Here is a 20,421-nt window from a genome sequence, read left to right as displayed (position 1 = left end):
TGATAAGGCCAAATTCACATAATTTTGGTACTGTTAGAAATTGTTTTACGTTGCAAGAGTTATTTTCTTGGTTTTGATGTTTTCCGAATCGTCTTCTTTGTTCTTTCTGATCTTTTGAGTGATTGCTCATGTGTGGTTACTATTGCTTGCTTACGATAGATTGACCGGAGTGTGACGAGTAGAACTATCAAGAGTTATGAGTGCGAATCATCTTCATCAACATTGCAGGCAAGTTCACACCTTGATCATACCTCTTTCATACCCAGTTTTTGTTGCATTAGATCAAACCTCAAACATTGCATGATTAGGATCTAATTAAATTGGGGGTATTGGGAAGTAGTTGATGAGGTAGGAACCTATTGCCCTGCATTCAAACCTTGGGAGTTACTTTTATGTTATGCTTACATGGCCATGCTATGCTCGTAGACGTGGATTGGGTTTTGAGAGTATCCATGACAGATGTGAGATTGTTAATTAATGGTTTACTTAAGGTGGCAACTTAAACACACATCTGGGTGGATTGAGGCACCTGAGTAATCCAGGACTTGCCTGTTTTCTTTTGGACCGCCACCCAGGCTCAAAGGGATATGAGATTTTTCAAACTCGAAACTTCCGTGTGCAGCCACAAGCCATTATGGGCTCTGGCATAGTTGATTAAGTCGTGCGAACTCTTACAGGGTAGACTAGCAGATGTAGGGGAAAGTAGGTGTACCGGTCTATCCATCGTAAGGTGCTAGCGCTTCTGAAAGACTGTGTCTCGGTCATCCATTTCTCAAACACCATGTAGTGCGAGAAATCCAACGGAGGCGATCGAGTCTTGTGGGGAAAAGTGCGCAAACCTCTGCAGAGTGTATAAACTAATCATGATTAGCCGTATCCCCGGTTATGGACATCTTGAGTATCTAGTTCTTGGATTATCCTATGATCTCATCACGTTACTTTAAATGAATATTGTTGGGTTTTAATGATGATGCTTAATTGGGATTGAGAATGCTGTCAACCATTCTCAATGTTCAACAACCACCATGATAGTTAATTAAAATGTATTCCTTTGCAGTAGGGAAAAATTGGCTTTTCGCAAAAACCTTATAACCATAGAGCTTTTCCACCAGCCAAATATGCATGTAGTGATAGCCTTTATTCATCATTCTCTATGGTGTGAATTTGCCAGTACATTCAATGTACTGACCCTCTGTGGCTGCAACGTCTCATGTTGCAGGATTATCTTACGACGAGTAAGTGATACGTTAGGGTTACGATTTCTACACTCAACTTTGCCGTTGGTGTTGATGGGAATCCACAACCTTGTTACTTCTGCTATTTTGGATTTGAGGTAATAGTATTTACGTTACTTTTACATGTGATTTACCTCTGTTATAAATCCTCAAGTACTGTGTGTGTCAGCATACCGATCCAGGGATGACACTTAAGCACAGAGACTTGACCCATTCGGGTCGGGTCGCTACAGGAAGGCTCGGCCTTATGCCTGGTGTTTTGTTCCACTCTTGCCGCCCTAGTTTCCGCCATACCGGTGTTATGTTCCTTGATTTTGCGTTCCTTACACGGTTGGGTGTTATGGGGACCCCTTGACAGTTTGCTTTGAATAAAACTCCTCCAGCAAGGCCCAACCTTGGTTTTACCATTTGCCTCACCACCACCTACCTTTTCCCTTGGGAGTCACGCTCCCGAGGGTCATCTTTATTTTAACCCCCCCTCGGGCCAGTGCTTGTCTAGGTAGTGGTCCGAAACAGAGCACCGTGCGGGACCGTCCCTTAGCAACTTGGGTTATGTTGCTACCTGTTGATGACCCACAAGTATAGGGGATCTATAGTAGTCCTTTCGATAAGTAAGAGTGTCGAACCCAACGAGGAGCAGAAGGAAATGAGAAGCAGTTTCCAGCAAGGTATTCTCTACAAGTACTGAAATAAGTGGTAACAGATAGTTTTGTGATAGGATAATTTGTAACGAGCAACAAGTAACAAAACTAAATAAAGTGCAGCAAGGTGGCCCAATCCTTTTGTAGCAAAGGACAAGCTTGTACAAACTCTAATATGATGTAAACCGCTCCCGAGGACACATGGGAATATCGTCAAGCTAGTTTTCATCACGCTCATATGATTCGCGTTCGGTACTTTGATAATTTGGTATGTGGGTGGACCAGTGCTTGGGTGATGCCCATACTTGGACAAGCATCCCACTTATGATTAACCTCTATTGCAAGCATCTGCAAATACAACAAAAGTATTAAGGTAAACCTAACCATAGCATGAAACATATGGATCCAAATCAGCCCCTTACGAAGCAACGCATAAACTAGGGTTTAAGCTTCTGTCACTCTAGCAACCCATCATCTACTTATTACTTCCCAATGCCTTCCTCTAGGCCCAAACAATGGTGAAGTGTCATGTAGTCGACGTTCACATAACACCACTAGAGGAGAGACAACATACATCTCATCAAAATATTGAACGAATACCAAATTCACATGACTACTAATAGCAAGACTTCTCCCATGTCCTCAGGAACAAAAGTAACTACTCACAAAGCATAAACATGTTCATAATCAGAGGGGTATTAATGTGCATATAGGATCTGAACATATGATCTTCCACCAATTAAACCAACTAGCATCAACTACAAGGAGTAATTAACACTACGAGCAACCTACTAGCACCAATCCCGACCTTAGAGACAAGAATTGGATACAAGAGATGAACTAGGGTTTTGAGATGAGATGGTGCTGATGAAGATGTTGATAGAGATTTCCCTATCCCGATGAGAGGAGCGTTGGTGATGATGATGGCGATGATTTCCCCCTTCGGGAGGGAAGTTTCCCCGACAGAACAGCCCCTCCAGAACCCTAGATTGGCTCGGCCAATGTTCCGCCTCGTGGCGGCAGAGTTTCGTCCGAGAAGATGGCTTATGATTTTTTTCCCATCGAAAGAGTCCATATAGCATAAGATGGTCACCGAAGGGCCACCAGGGGGCCCACAAGGTAGGGGGCGCGCCCCCCACCCTCGTGGGTAGGGTGTGCTCCCCCTGGTGAAGTTCTTGCACTCAATGTTTTTATATATTTGAAAAACATCATCCGTGAAGTTTCAGGACTTTTGGAGCTGTGCAGAATAGGTCTCCAATATTTGCTCCTTTTCCAGCCTGAATCCCAGCTGCTGACATTCTCCCTCTTTATGTAAACCTTGTAAAATAAGAGAGAATAGGCATAAGTATTGTGACATAATGTGTAATAACAACCCATAATGCAATAAATATTGATATAAAATCATGATGCAAAATGGACGTATCAACTCCCCCAAGCTTAGACCTCGCTTTTCCTCAAGCGAAAAGCCGAAATCGAAAAATATATCCACATGTTTAGAGATGAAGGTGTCGATAAAAATAAAATACGGACATGAGGGCATCATGATCATTCTTAGAGCAGCAACTTATATAATTCTTGTCATATGATATCTTATGCTAGAATAATAATTCAATCACAATATCAAGTATGAATCGTAAACTTTATTGAAAACTAACAAACTATAATCTCAGTCATTGAAGCAATGGCAATTTATCATAACATAGGAAAGAGTCAATGTATAAGAGCTTTTCAGCAAGTCCACATATTCAAATATCATATAGTCTTTCATAATTGCTGACACTCACGCAATACTTATGGGTATGGAGTTTTAATCAGACACAGAGAAAGATAGGGGCTTATAGTTTTGCCTCCCAACGTTTTACCTCAAGGGTAATGTCAACAGTAATAGTTCATGAAAACCCACATCCAATTAGCCATATTTACCAAGATCTTTCCAACATATTGTGCTTGCCAAGGGATGAAATGTAAAAAGGAAGGGTGAAGATCACCTTGACTCTTTTGCAATATAGGAGATGAAAGTAAAAGATAGGCCCTTCACAGAGGGAAGCAGAGGTTGTCATGCGCTTTTATGGTTGGATGCACAAAATCCTAATGCGAAAGAACGTCACTTTATATTGCCACTTGTGATATGGACCTTTATTATGCAGTCTGTCGCTTTTATTACTTCCATGTCACACGATTGTATATAGCTTATTTCTACCACACCAATCAATCATACATATTTAGAGAGCAATTTTTATTGCTTGCTATGACAACTTACTTGACGGATCTTACTCAATCCATAGGTAGGTATGGTGGACTCTCATGGCAAAACTGGTTTAAGGGTATTTGGAAGCACAAGTAGTATCTCTACTTGGTGCAATGAATTTGGCTAGCATGAGGGAGAAAGGCAAGCTCAACATGTTGGAGGATCCAAGACAATATAATTTATCTCAGATGTAAGAAAGCATAACCCATTACGTTGTCTTCCTTGTCCAATGTCAACTCTTTAGCATGTCATATTTTAATGAGTGCTCACAATCATAAAAGATGTCCAAGATAGTATATTTATATGTGAAGACCTCTCTTTCTTTATTACTTCCTATTAATTGCAATGATGACCAAAACAATGTTTGTCAACTCTCAATAACTTTTATTCATCATACACTTTCGATGTGAGCTCATTACTCTCCATAAGAGTCACATGATCTTTTTGTTCCTTTTTATTTCTTTCTCTTTTCCTTTATTCACTTAGGATCATGGCAAAATAATCAAGCCCTTGACTCAACACTAATCTTTATTATATAGCTCACGGACTCGATTACATAGAAGGATAATAAAGCAAAACTCACAACTAGATCATACTAAGAACTTTTATTCTACTAGATCAAGATATTACCAAAAGGATCGAACTAAGAAAAACAGTAAAGATAAAAGTGATGGTGATACGATACCGGGGCACTCCCCCAAGCTTGGCAGTTGCCAAGTCGAGTGCCCATACCAGATACTCAATTCTTCTTTGTTGGAGAAGAAGGTGGAGTTGTTGATGATGGATAGTCGCACATCGAGCGTAGGAGGTCTTCTAGCTTGCGGATAATGCCCTTGAGTGCGATGATATGCTCCTTCAACAAAATATTTTCACGTGTGAGATACTTATTTTGTATATGAGCCAACTCAATCATCTTGAAAGCTTCGATTTCTATTGGAGTAATAAGATTGTGATCCAATTGAAGGGTGTTCACTACTGCTGGAACTTGGTCCTCCATGGCCTTCTTGATCCCTTCATCCTTGTTGATCTCCATAGGTTCTTCTCTCTTCAGCTCTATCTTCATTAGCCAAGCATCATTTCCCTCATGGTTGGAGGAGGAGGGAGACGACATTGTGCCTGACCTTGAGAACACTGACAGAAAACAGCTCGAAACAAAGACAGGAGATTTTTGCGTGATACGGGAGTCAAAACCCCCGGGAGATTATATAATGAATTTTTACCGACCAAAATGTGTGTCCTATAAGAAAACGGAGTTCGGAGAGCACACGAGGTGCCCACGAGGTAGGGGGCGCGCCATGGGGGTAGGGCGCGCCCTCCACCCTCGTGGGGCCCTCGTGTCCTTTCCGGACTGCTGCTTATTTTTCCATTTTTCTAAATATTCCAAAACGGAGAAATATTGCCTTAAAACTGTTTTGGAGTCGGTTTACTTACCGTACCACATACATATTCCTTTTCGGAGTGTGAAACGTTCCGGAAAGTGTCCTTTATGTACTCCTCCGGGGTTACGGTTTCAATAACATTGGTTTCAACATTTATGGGACTACCTAAGATATAATGTTTGATTCTTTTACGGTTCACCACCATCGGATTTGTGCCTTCGAAGTTGTTGATTTTTATGGCACCAGAATGGTAAACCTCCTCGATAACGTAAGGACCCTCCCATTTAGAGAGAAGTATTCCTGCAAAAAATCTTAAACGAGAATTGTATAGCAATACATAATCACCTACATTAAACTCACGCTTTTGTATTCTTTTATCATGCCACCTTTTAACTTTTTCTTTAAACAACTTGGCATTTTCGTAGGCCTGGATTCTCCATTCATCAAGTGAGCTAATATAAAATAACCTCGTCTCACCGGCAAGTTTAAAATCATAATTAAGTTCTTTAATAGCCCAATAAGCCTTGTGTTCTAGTTCGAGAGGTAAGTGGCATGCTTTTCCATAGACCATTTTATACGGAGACATACCCATAGGATTTTTATATGCAGTTCTATAGGCCCATAATGCATCATCTAGTTTCTTGGACCAATTCTTTCTAGACCTATTAACAGTCTTTTGCAAAATTAATTTGAGTTCTCTATTGCTCAATTCTACTTGATCACTAGACTGAGGGTGATAAGGAGATGCAATTCTATGATTAACATCATATTTAGCAAGCATTTTACAGAAAGCACCATGAATAAAATGTGAACCACCATCAGTCATTAAATATCTAGGGACTCCGAACCTTGGAAAGATAACTTCTTTAAGCATTTTAATAGAAGAGTTATGATCAGCACTACTAGTTAGAATAGCTTCTACCCACTTAGTAACATAATCAACAGCAACTAAAATATGTGTATAACCATTAGAGGAAGGAAAAGGTCCCATATAGTGAAAGCCCCAAACATCAAATGGTTCAATAACAAGTGAACAATTCATAGGCATTTCTTGACGTCTACTAATATTACCAATTCTTTGACATTCATCACAAGATAAGACAAACTTACGGGCATCCTTGAAGAGAGTAGGCCAATAAAAACCAGATTGCAGTACCTTATGTCTAGTCCTATCTCCAGCATGGTGTCCTCCATAAGCTTCGGAGTGACACTTGCGTAGGATTTGTTCCTGTTCATGCTCAGGTACACAACGTCTAACAACACCAACTACTCCTTCCTTATAAAGATGTGGGTCATCCCAAAAGTAATGCCTCAAATCATAAAAGAACTTTTTCTTTTGCTGGTATGTGGAACTAGGTGGTATAAACTTAGCAACTATGTAATTATCATAATCAACATACCATGGAGCAGTATGAGAAGTATTTATGACTTTTAATTGCTCATCAGGAAAGCTATCATCAATAGGTAGTGGGTCATCAAGCACATTTTCTAACCTAGACAAGTTGTCTGCAACGGGGTTCTCAGCTCCTTTTCTATCAACAATGTGTAAATCAAATTCTTGTAGCAAGAGAACCCATCTAATAAGTCTTGGTTTAGCATCTTTCTTTTCCATAAGATATTTAATAGCAGCATGATCAGTGTGAATAGTTACTTTAGAATCAACAATATAAGGTCTAAACTTATCATAGGCAAATGCAACTGCTAAGAATTCTTTTTCAGTAGTAGCATAATTTCTTTGAGCATTGTCTAGAGTTTTACTAGCATATTGAATAACATTTAGTTTCTTATCAACTCTTTGTCCTAGAACAGCACCTACAGCATAATCACTAGCATCACACATAATTTCAAAGGGTAAATTCCAATCAGGTGGCTGAACAATAGGTGCAGAGATCAATGCTTTCTTAAGTATTTCAAATGCTTCTACACAATCATCATCAAAGACAAATGGTATATCTTTTTGTAATAAGCTAGTCAGAGGCCGAGAGATTTTTGAGAAGTCCTTAATGAACCTCCTATAAAAACTGGCATGACCAAGGAAACTTCTTATACCTTTGATGTCCTTGGGACATGGCATCTTTTCAATAGCATCAACCTTAGCTTTATCAACTTCAATACCTCTTTCTGAAACTTTATGCCCCAAGACAATACCTTCATTAACCATAAAGTGGCACTTTTCCCAATTCAAGACAAGATTAATTTCTTCACATCTCTGCAAAACTCGATCAAGGTTGCTCAATCAATCATCAAAAGAAGATCCATCAACGGAAAATTCATCCATGAAAACCTCACAAATCTTTTCACAGAAGTCAGAGAATATATCCATCATGCATCTTTGAAAGGTAGCAAGAGCATTACATAAACCAAAAGGCATACGTCTATAAGCAAAAGTACCAAAAGGGCATGTAAAAGTAGTCTTTGATTGATCCTTGGCTGACACAGGTATTCGAGAGAAACCAGAATAACCATCTAGAAAGCAAATGTGTATCTTTAGACAATATTTCTAGCATTTGATCGATAAAAGGTAAGGGGTAATGATCTTTTTAGTAGCCTTATTTAATTTGCAGAAATAAATTACCATCCTATAACCAGTAATAATTCTTTGAGGAATCAATTCATCTTTATCATTAGGAACAACAGTAATACCTCCCTTCTTAGGGACACAATGGACAGGACTTACCCACTTACTATCAGCAACGGGATAAATTATACCGTCCTCGAGGAGCTTTAGTATCTCCTTTCTTACCACTTCTTTCATTTTAGGATTCAGACGGCGTTGATGATCACGAATTGGTTTAGCATCTTCTTCCAAATTAATTTTATGTTGACATAGAGTGGGACTAATGCCCTTAAGATCATCAAGAGTATACCCAATAGCAGCACGGTGCTTCTTCAGAGTTTTTAATAATCTCTCTTCTTCGTATTCTGAAAGGGTAACACTAATAATAACAGGGTATATCTTTTTCTCATCAAGATAAGCATATTTAAGAGTATCAGGTAACAGTTTAAGCTCAAACACGGGATCACCCTTGGGTGGAGGAGGATCCCCTAGGATTTCAACAGGTAAATTATTTTTCAGAATAGGTTCCTGTTTAAAGAATACTTCATCTAATTCCCTTCTTTCATTCATAAACATATCATTTTCATGGTCTAGCAAATATTGTTCTAAAGGATCACTAGGAGGTACGACAATAGAAGCAAGACCAATAATTTCATCCTTACTAGGTAATTCTTCTTCACGGTGTTGTCTACCAAATTTAGAAAAATTAAATTCATGAGTCATATCATCTAAACCGACAGTAACAACATCCCTTTTGCAGTCTATGGTAGCATTAACAGTATTTAAGAAGGGTCTACCAAATATAATGGGACAAAAACTATCTTGTGGGGAACCAAGGACAAGAAAATCAGCAGGATATTTAGTTTTCCCACACAAGACTTCAACATCTCTAACAATTCCCATTGGTGAAATAGTATCTCTATTAGCAAGTTTAATTGTGACATCAATATCTTCTAACTCAGCGGGTGCAATGTCATGCATAATTTCTTTGTATAAGTCAGTAGGTATTGCACTAGCACTAGCACCCATATCACACAAGCCATGATAACAATGATCTCCTATTTTAAAAGAAATAACAGGCATGCCTACCACAGGTCTAGGTTTATCTGTATCACGGGGTTTAGCAATTCTAGCAGTTTCATTACAAAAATAAATAACATGCCCATCTATATTATCAGACAAGAGATCTTTAACAATAGCAATATTTTTTTTGAAGGGAACAATAGAAATATTAGGTTCAACTTTAACTTGCTCAGGAGGTGTATATGTTCTAATATTGCTTTTACGAACCACAGTTGAAGCTTTAGCATGATCCTTTATCCTAACAGGGAAAGGCGGTTTCTCAGCATAAGAAGTAGGAACAATAGGATCATTATAAGTAATAGTATTTTCTTCAACTTTAATAGGTGCAGCTACTTTTACTTCTATGGGAGGATGATATTTAAACCACTTCTCCTTGGGGAGATCAACATAAGCAGCAAAAGATTCATAGAAAGAAGCTACTATCTCAGAGTCAAGTCCATATTTAGTGCTAAATTTACGAAAAATATCGGTATCCATAAAAGATTCAACACAATCAAAACTAGGTGTCATACCTGACTCCTTACCATTATCGAGGCCCCAATCTTTGGAGTTGCGTTTAATTATTTCCAATAAATCCCATTTGAATTCAATAGTCTTCATCACAAAAGAGCCCGCACAAGAAGTATCAAGCATGGTGCGATTGTTACCAGAAAGTCGAGCATAAAAATTTTGAATAATCATTTCTCTTGAGAGCTCATGATTGGAGCATGAATATAACATTGATTTAAGCCTCCCCCAAGCTTGAGCGATGCTTTCTCCTTCGCGAGGCCAAAAATTATATGTATAATTGCGATCACGATGAACAAGATGCATAGGATAAATTTTTTGATGAAATTCCAATTTCAATCGTTTGTAGTTCCAAGACTCCATATCATCACATAGCCTATACAATGTCGATGTATCTCCCCTCAAACATAAAGGGAAGACCTTCTTCTTAACAACATCTCCGGGTACACCTGCAAGCTTAAATAATCCACAAACTTCATCCACATATATTAGATGCTCATCAGGATGTTTTGTTCCATCTCCTAAAAAAGGATTAGCTAGCAGTTTTTCTACCATACCCAAAGGAATTTCAAAGCAAGCATTTTCATTTTCAGTAGGTTCAGTAGGTTGAGGAGCAACTCTTTGCTCTACTGGTCGGGGTGAAGATACCCCGAACAAGCCCCTCAGAGGATTACTTTCCATAGTAACAAGTGACAGTAAATTTCAGCACACTATATAAATTTTTCCTTACCAAATTCCACCTACCTAAGGCGCTTCACTCCCTGGCAACGGCACCAGAAAAGAGTCTTGATGACCCACAAGTATAGGGGATCTATCATAGTCCTTTCGATAAGTAAGAGTGTCAAACCCAACTCGGAGTAGAAGGAAATGATAAGCGGTTTCCAGCAAGGTATTCTCTGCAAGTACTGAAATAAGTGGTAACAGATAGTTTTGTGATAGGATAATTTGTAACGAGCAACAAGTAACAAAAGTAAATAAAGTGCAGCAAGGTGGCCCAATCCTTTTGTAGCAAAGGACAAGCCTGTACAAACTCTAATATGATGTAAAGCGCTGCCAAGGACACATGGGAATATCGTCAAGCTAGTTTTCATCACGCTCATATGATTCGCGTTCGGTACTTTGATAATTTGGTATGTGGGTGGACCGGTGCTTGGGTGATGCCCATACTTGGACAAGCATCCCACTTATGATTAACCTCTATTGCAAGCATCCGCAAATACAACAAAAGTATTAAGGTAAACCTAACCATAGCATGAAACATATGGATCCAAATCAGCCACTTACGAAGCAACGCATAAACTAGGGTTGTATTCCTTCCTCACTTTGACCGCGGGCTAGGGTTTCCCCTCCACCCGTTCGTCTGTGGCATCATGTATTATTATGGGATCGATCTTCACGATTTGTCCCCTAATTCCTTCCTCAACATATCAACATTCATTGTCGTGTGCAAGGCTTTTCTCCGTATTTCGCCGCACTTCGGTTTATGGATGAAGGTTTTTAATGTGAAGCCCAAGGTGGTGGGCGGCGAGCACGCCGAGTGCGGGGGCGCTATGGTGAGCAAGATGCCCAACATCGTATGGCCAACGGGAACCTTTAATGATTCTGTCAAGGAGTGACAACAGCAGTGGTTTTACATCACTGAGCTGTGCGGCAAGGAATGGGCCGCCTCTCCCGAGTTTTGATACGGCGCCCCTCTGCGGCTTACATCCTGGGTCAAGAAAGGCCTAGACTGGTCCTCGTCCGACAAACTGTAGGTGCTTCAGATGCGCGTTAAAGATCTGGGAGATAAGAACATTGAACTTGTCAACATAGTCCAGGTGATGTTAGTCCGCCGGATACTGCCTTGTCAACACCGGACTTGCAATCTATGGGATTTCGATCCGGCCAGGCACCAAACTTTGTGAAGGTTCTTTGGCTCCTCGCACGAGGACATTTGGAAGGTGCTTTTCAAGTCTAGCAAATCATGGCCGGACTCCGCCGAAGACCGCAGGTACCAACTATCCTGCCCTGCAAGTTCGGTGAGTTTATCAAACTTTTCTATCCACGTGACCCAAAGGAAGCGCTTAACGCATGTTTATTCAACTCCCCCAGAGCTGGACGAAGAAGGCGGAGCGGATCCATTGTTTGGCCCCGTTGCCCGAAGACTCGGCCATCCCACTTCTGACGAAGATGTTGGACCCGGTGCCCTACAAGGTGCCAAAGAAGATGGCCGAAAAGGAGGCCAAAAAAACCAGGGGCGGCCTTCGTCGTCGCGGCACTTCGGACACAATACCCAAAGGCTCTGATGACCATTCCACCTCCGAAGAGGATAAAAAGGAGGAGGAAGATGAATCCCTTGCGGGGGGAAGGAGGAAGAGGACGACCTCCGCACCCTGGGAGGCCGAACTGCCCAAAAGGGGAAGGGCTTCTCTTCCAGAGGAGTCTACTGCCACCGCTGACAGCGGTCCGGCATGGGATCCCAGGGCCTAGCCCTTGGTGAACTCGGAAGTATATAAAATCCGAGTACGTTTAAGCATCCGGACTCATCTTCGCTTAGTATTTTAACCTTAAGCCATATTTTTTGGTAGTCCGGTGAGGTCCCGTACCAAACAATCCTCATCAGAGGACCTGCTGAGCTCAAATGCTATGGAGAGCGGGACGCCCCCAAAGGCCCCTTCCTCCAACCAGGTGCATAACACCGATGCTTCGTCCCAGAAGGACCCCGGCCAAGGAGGAAATGAAGAAACCATGAAGGTGTCGCCTGGAGGTCAAACCGTAGGGGCCGGACACGTGGGGGAAAAGATTCCCATGGGGTCTGACGGCGGGGGAAATCCTAAGTTCGTCTCCCCACCGGATGCGATTCCAGGGGCCTATATGGCTCCAGAATTAAGAAGGCAGCCTCCCTCGGCTGGAGGGGGCGTGCCTGTTCCGCCGGTGACCTCTGTCCATCCAGAGGTGTCGGATGCTTTGTTGGTGGCGTTACGAGACGCTTCCATTATTGACGAACACCGTGCCCTTATGGGTGCGGTGATTGAGAAGATTCAGTCAACCGAGAGTGGACTGAACGAAGCCTGTATCAGCCTTATAAGAGGCTTTGATGTATGTTTTATAAGTTGCCGAAGAGTGTCATAGTATAGATAGTAGCCCCTGATACCCTGTTCGGTGAAAGAGGGAACCAGACAAGGGATCACATTGATGATCACAGGAAGACTCATTGAGTGATATTGATTTCTCTTCTGTTCCAAGCAGATACCTGTAGCGGCTGCTGCCTCTCGTACTACGGAGAGCTCCGGACCGAATCAAAGTCTGGAGCGGGCCATAGAAGAAATTGGCCAATTAAAATGCAGTTGAGAGATAAACAAGGTATGCACAAGCGTTGCACGCATTTATTGTGAAACAAATGTTCAGTATGAAATAAGCTGCATAATTTGTGCTAGGGGTTATGACCGAAGTCGAGGCCCTCAAAAGGGCCGTTGCCGAGGCCGAGAAAAAGGCGGCCATGGAGCGGACTCTTCGTGAGAAACACAAAGCCAGAGTTATTAAAGCTGAGCAGGAGCTGCAAGAGGCCGTAAGTAAATGCGAAGCCTTGGAGCAGAGTTTAACGGAGAAAGAGTCCGAACTCACCAAGGCACGTCAAGCCACAAGCGACGCTCGGGGGGAAACCCAAAGCGCCCTGCAGGGGATCCAAGAGGCGAGGAAGATCGCGGCGGGTAAGGCTTTCCTATGCAAAGCAAGTATTTGAAGGGAAAACTATGTTTCTGATTGTGAATCTGGACTTCTCAGGTGTATTTGCCGAGCTACCTCACAGTATATTGGATGCCGCTCAATTCTACACCGCCGATAAGCTCTTTTGGTCGCAGTATTTGGCACCGAATTATCCGGTGCCTTTTGCCGATCAACTAAAACAGCTGATTGAACTGCATAAGGCGGCCGAACTGGCCATGAAAGATATGGCTATCCGGCTATGGCCTGCCGAGCCGATTCCAAGCAGCTACATCAGGCTCGTGAGGCGGCTTGTAAGCGCTTGCCCTCGACTTGACGTCATCAAGCGGTCGGTCTGTATAGAAGGAGCGTGAATGGCCTTCGCCCTCGCAAAGGTGCACTGGGGGAAGATGGATGTCGAAAAGCTAGTAACCGAGGGACCGCCAGAGGGGAAGGAGCACCGCAAGCCCGAATTGTATTATTAGAGTGTGCTGAAAGGATCCTACCTTGCAGCGGAGCTATGTACCAAGGACATTATATTTCCATGAACGCCAATCATGTTGTCCTTTGTAATGTTTGAACAAGGTCGTTTTGTATGTCGCCTGTTATATAAAAGTTTACCCTCCTGTGCGGCCGTTTGTATGTTAAGGCTCAGAGTTGGCCAGTCGTTGGCTTCTGCCCCCACGTAAGAAGTACGGGGGTGTTCGGGATAAACCTGAGCACTCTTTATCCCAGTTTTGGGTCCTTCGAAGGAGGTGCTCAGCACAACGAACCAGGCAATCGGACTATAGGGCTTTATCACTCTCACTTAGCCATAGGAGCTTTAGTATGGTCGGTGCAACCCCTTGTGTTCGGGAGACCGTACTAGGGGATCTATAAGCGCCTGATCGGAAAAAAAGCCGATCGATCCATGCTACATTGGATATGGCATTATGCGGGAGAAATCCTTAAAGATTTTGTGACCGCTCGAACAGCTGACCAGCTCTCGCTGTATCATGACAGTCATTTTTCGGCTTTCTCTACTGAGGTGCTCATCTGGAAGAACCGGGACACAACCGCAGTAGTTCTCCCAGTGCTACCTTAGCCGATATAGCAGAACGTAAGGTACCAAAACATGGGAGCCGGGCAAACCCAACTATTGACCCAAGACATGATTTGGAGCTGATGCATATAATGCTATAAGTTTGGGGTGCCTAACTTCCATGAAGGTGTTCGGACTTTTATTGCCGTGTTACGGGGAAAACGAAGCCCCTGGAATATTTAAGGCATATCATTGTGTACGGATGCCATTTGACGAAATGATTTCAATAAGAAATAATCAGCAGGTAAACGTCATATAAATCCACATATTGTATTTGAATAATACGTCTATGCGTATGGGTACAAGTAATGTGATAAAAAAGGAGTTGTGATAGCAGCACCTGCTATGACCAGGGGGAAGAGGTTGGGTGCGGATCCGTTTTGCAGCCGGACGTTTGCTGCGGGGAATGTCTATGGATCCCCTGACGCGTTTGAGCTTCCTCTATGGAGTCTGTCCTGGTCGGTGCAAAGGTGAACCTGCGAAGGAAATATAAGAAATGTTTGCGTGCTGGAGGGCGGTTGAACCGCTGAGTTCGGCCTGTCATGGCCTTCGTTGGAGTGTTTAGTTGAGCTCTGGACGAGATGGGGTATCCTTCCGCAAAGTAGTTCGGAGCCCCTTGACGGTGTCCAGGAGCCTGGGCATCGACTCGAGGTTTGGCTGCAAGGTGGTACTCGTTGTTCCTGCTGCTAAAGCAGTGATGTATTTGTTGGTGCCGAAGGAAGGTTCAGCCCTGCCATGAACCGTGATGACGCCGCGTGGACTGGGCATTTTGAGCTTACGATAGGCATAATGTGGCACCGCATTGAATCGAGCAAACGCGGTTCACCCGAGTAGTGCTTGATAGTCACTGCGGAAAGGGGCGATTTCAAAGATTAACTCTTCGATACGGTAATTTTCTGGTGATCCGAAGATTACCTCGAGGGCAATGGAGCCTGTACAGCTAACTTCCATACCTGGTATGATGCCTTTAAAAGTGGTTTTAGTGGGCTTGATCGCTGAATGACTGATGCCCATCTTGCGCATTATGTCTTGGTAAAGTAGATTTAAACTGCTACCTCCATCCATAAGGACTCGAGTGAGGTGGAACCCGTCTACTATTGGATCGAGGATTAGTGCGGCTGGATTGCCCCGATTGGCATTAACCAGACGATCCGTGCGGTTGAAGGTGACCGGCCCTAGCTTATATTGTGGGACGGCGAGCTCCATTGAGCCGTCGTCCCTAAGGGTGCATATCTGGTCCAAGTGGGCAATTTGGGTGGTATTTACCACATTCACTGATTGAATATGGAGGGATTTCTTTTGCCCTCCTGCGTTCGGCGATCTGGGCTCCTCATCGCTATCGTCGCTTTGAGACCCCTCTTCGTTTTTGGCGCCTGCCTTGCTGGCTTGTTTGAAGACCCAGCATTATCTGTTGGTATGGGTGGCTGGCGTTTCTGGGGTGCCATGAATTTGGCATTGGCGAGTGAGTATGCGGTCCAGACTAGATGGACCCGGATTTGTATTTTTGGGCGGTCCTTTTCGTTGACCGGACTTTGAGCCCCTGAACCCGGCATTAACTATCATATTTTTGGCATTTTCACCATATTTGCGGCGCTTGTGTTTATTGCGTCGTTGTTTGCCATTGCTATCCCTGGCTTGTGATATGCCAGGTTTGCTTGATGTATTGATACTACGAGCCAACCAGCTATCTTCGCCCGCACAAAAGCGGGTCAAAAGTGTCGTGAGGGCTGCCATGGATTTTGGCTTCTCTTGGCCGAGGTGCCGGGCGAGCCATTCATCACGGATATTATGCTTAAATGCCGCTAAGGCCTCTGCATCCGGACAGTCGAGAATTTTGTTCTTCTTGGTAGGGAACCAGGTCCAGAATTTCCTGGCCGATTCCCCTGGCTGCTGAGTTATATGACTTAAATCGTCAGCGTCCGGTGGTCGCACGTAAGTGCCCTGGAAATTGTCCAGGAATGCCTCTACCAGGTTCTCCCAACTTCCTATGGAATTTGCCGGCAAGCTATTGAGCCAATGTCGAGACGACCCTTTGAGTTTGAGCGGGAGATACTTGATGGCATGTAGACCATCCCCGCGGGACATATGAATGTGGAGGAAGAAGTCTTCTATCCATACCGCAGGGTCTGTAGTACCATCGTATGATTCGATGTTTACGGGTTTAAACCCTTCTGGGAATTCGTGATCCATTACTTCATCAATGAAGCATAAGGAGTGTGCGGCGCCTCTGTGCCGGGCTATATCGCGACGTGGTTCATACGAGTCTTGTCTGCCGTGTCTGGCTCGGCCGGATTTACTTTTAGTGTATCCGGCGTGACGATCATCGTCGCGTATCAGTGCACGCCCCCATGATCCATAGATTGATCTTGCATGTTTTGCCTTGTTTTCCAATACGTCTCGCAGGTCCCGTGTGTTGCCCCGGGCCTTGGTATTTTTGTTTGAGTGGCGGCGGGGTGCAGGCTAAACTTCAGGCCGAAACGCCTCTCTGGCTCGGCCACGAGGTGGCCGGTCAGCCGCATCGTACACTGGTGATGTAGTTTTCAATGCTTCCTCCTCGAAGTGGGGTAGCAACCTGCACTATGGGTAATTCTTGGAGGGGCGCTCGAGTTCGTATTCCTTGGCCGCAAGGACTTCGGTCCATCTGTCTGCTAGCAAGTCTTGATCAGCTTGAGGCTGTTGTTGCTTTTTCTTTAGGCTATTTGTTGTGGCCATAAGCCGGAGCTTGAAGCGTTCCTACTCGACGGGATCCTCAGGCATGATAAATTCTTCGTCGCCGAGGCTCACCTCATCTTCGGAGAGAGGCATGTAATTGTCCTCCTCTGATTCTCCATCTGCTGCCTGCTCTGGAGGGTTAGCTTGTTCACCCTCCCACTTTACATCGTGCTGGAGGGGATTGTGGTTTTCTTTGGCACTATCCGGAGTGTTATTGTCTCTTGTGTCAGTATCACTACTTTTGCTGTGGCGGGACTTAGAGCGGCGCCGCTGACGTCGACGCTTGGGTTGCTTTTTGGAGGGGTCATCCTCCGCTGTCTCGTCGCCATTGCCTTCTTTGGGGTTGTCCACCATGTATATATCATATGATGAGGTGGCGGTCCAGCGCCCTGTGGGCGGTGGTTCCTGTTCGTCTCCTGCATCGTCGTCCATACCGTCGATGTCTTCAGAATCAAAGTCGAGCATGTCGGTTAAATCATCGACATTGGCTACTAAGTGGGTGGTGGGTAGGCAGAAAATTTCTTCGTCGTCTGCATCCCATTCTAGCCGGACATAGTTCGGCCAAGGTTCTCCTGTCAAGGAGAGAGACCTTAATGAATTTAGCACATCGCCGAAAGGCAAGTGCTGAAAGATATCCGCGGAGGTAAACTCCATGATCGGCGCCCAATTGGATTTGATAGGCACGGATGTAGGCGGCTCGGAGTCCGTGGCCGGAGACGAATCCAGTGGTTAGGCAACACGGCTCTCATAAGGGGTGAAATCAGTATCCGGCTCTATCGCCAGTGAGAGTGCGGCCTCCATGGCGGGGTCAATCCCTCCGTCCTCGGATGGTGCAATTTGCTCCAGATTGAAGGCCGGAGTAGTTGTAGGTGTGATCTCCTGAACACTGTCCGATGGTACAGATAAATCATGCTCGTCGTGATTGTGCGGCGCACCTGACACGGGCTCGAATCCGTCGAAGAGCAAGTCTCAGCGGATGTCGGCAGTGTAGTTTAGGTTTCCGAACCTGACCTGACGGCCAGGGGCGTAGCTCTCGATTTGCTTCAGATGGCCAAGCGAGTTGGCCCGTAGTGCGAAGCCACCGAATATAAAGATCTGTCCAGGGAGGAAAACTTCACCCTAGACTGCATCGTTACCAATGATCGAAGGAGCCATCAAGCCTTACAGTGATGGCACGGTGGAACTCTCAATGAAAGCACCAATGTCGGTGTCAAAACCGGCGGATCTCGGGTAGGGGATCCCGAATTGTGCGTCTAAGGCGGATGGTAATAGGAGGCAGGGGACACGATGTTTACCCAGGTTCGGGCCCTCTCGATGGAGGTAAAACCCTACATCCTGCTTGATTGATCTTGATGATATGAGTATTACAAGAGTTGATCTACCACGAGATCGTAGAGGCTAAACCCTAGAAGCTAGCCTATGGTATGATTGTTGTTGTCCTACGGACTAAACCCTCCGGTTTATATAGACACCGGAGGGGGCTACGGTTACACGGAGTCGTTTACAAGGGAGGAGATCTACATATCCGTATTGCCAAGCTTTCCTTCTATGCCAAGTAAAGTCCCATCCGGACACGGGACGAAGTCTTCAATCTTGTATCTTCATAGTCCAACAGTCTGGCCAAAGGATAGTTCGGCTGTCCGAAGACCCCCTAATCCAGGACTCCCTCACAACTCTTTATCCCTTTCTTATTCAGTACATGGGATGTGTAAAGATTACCCCTCTTGCGACATGCCTACCATGCGGTTATGCCTCTAAGTCGTGCTCCGACACGTGGGAGATATCCGCATCATGGGTGTTACAAACCTTCACCAACCCAAGACCCACACGCTTCCGAAGAACAAAGTGAGGGCCCTCAACCTCAAGAACAATACCAAGGGCAAGGTCAATCTCAAGATGGTGTTGTAACATCAAGTGATGCCCAAGGTCAAGTTCCCTCCTCCGAGCAAGTTCAAGATCAAGAGCTTCCACGAGATCAAGAACAAGCTCAAGACGACGCTCAAGATGATCAAGTGACCACTCCTCATCACACCCGGAGGAGGAATTGGAGCATCATGCCGCCAAGGTTGCTTCCAAGCTCTCCACCAAGGATCATCTCATGACAAATGTGCTTGGAAGCTTAAGGAAGGGGGTAAGCACTCGTAGACAATTAGCCAACTATTGTGAACATCACGCGTTTGTCTCGTGTGTTGAACCCCAAAAGGTCTATGAGGCGCTCGAAGATCCGGATTGGCTCAATGCCATGCATGAAGAACTCAATAACTCCGAGCACAACAAAGTGTGAAGATTGGTGCTAAGGCCTACGGGGAACCACAATGTCATTGGAACCAAGTGGATATTCAAGAACAAGCAAGATGCTCATGGGATTATCATTCGCAACAAGGCTCGCTTGGTAGCACAAGGCTACTCCCAAGTCGAGGGTATCGACTACAGTGAAACCTTTGCTCCCATTGCTCGTCTTGAATCCATTCGCATGTTAATTGCATATGCTTCTCATCATAACTTTAAGTTACAACAAATGGATGTGAAGAGTGCTTTCCTTAATGGTCCTATTAATGAATTGGTTTATGTCAAGCAACCCCCCGGATTCGAGGATCCCTACTTTCCCGATCACGTGTATCAACTCGATAAGGCACTCTATGGCCATAAACAAGCCCCACGTGCATGGTATGACCACCTTACCGAGTTGTTACAAGACCGTGGTTTTGAAGTTGGGCTAGTCGACCCCACTCTTTTTACTAAGAAGGTCAAAGGGGAGTTGTTTGTGTGCCAATTATATGTTGATGATATTATCATTGGTTCCCCTAACAAAGCTTGCAATGAGGAATTGCCGCTCTCATGACCTCAAAGTTCGAGATGTCTTCCATGGGAGAGTTGAAGTTCTTTCTCGGGTTCGAAGTGAAGCAAAGGAGAGAAGGAACCTTCATCAACCAAGCCAAATACACTCAAGACATGCTCAAGAGATTCAAGCTAAGTGATGTCAAGCCGGATTCCACTCCCATGCCCACCAAGTGCCAACTTGACATTGATCCCAATGGTAAAGCGGTGGATCAGAAGGTATATCGCTCCATGATTAGCTCCTTGCTTTACCTTTGTGCATCTAGACCGGATATCATGTTGAGTGTGGGAATTTATGCACGGTTTCAAGCCGCACCTAAGGAAAGTCACTTTGTGGCAGTCAAGCGAATCTTTCGATATTTGGCTCATACCCCAAACTTTGGCTTATGGTACCCAAGAGGAGCAAACTTCAATCTCGTAGGTTATTCAGACTCGGATTGGGCGGGAGACAAAGTGGAT

The sequence above is a fragment of the Triticum urartu genome, chromosome 5 (genome assembly GCF_003073215.2).
Source record: "Triticum urartu cultivar G1812 chromosome 5, Tu2.1, whole genome shotgun sequence".
Lineage (NCBI taxonomy): Eukaryota > Viridiplantae > Streptophyta > Magnoliopsida > Poales > Poaceae > Triticum > Triticum urartu.
This window is presented reverse-complemented; position numbering follows the sequence as displayed.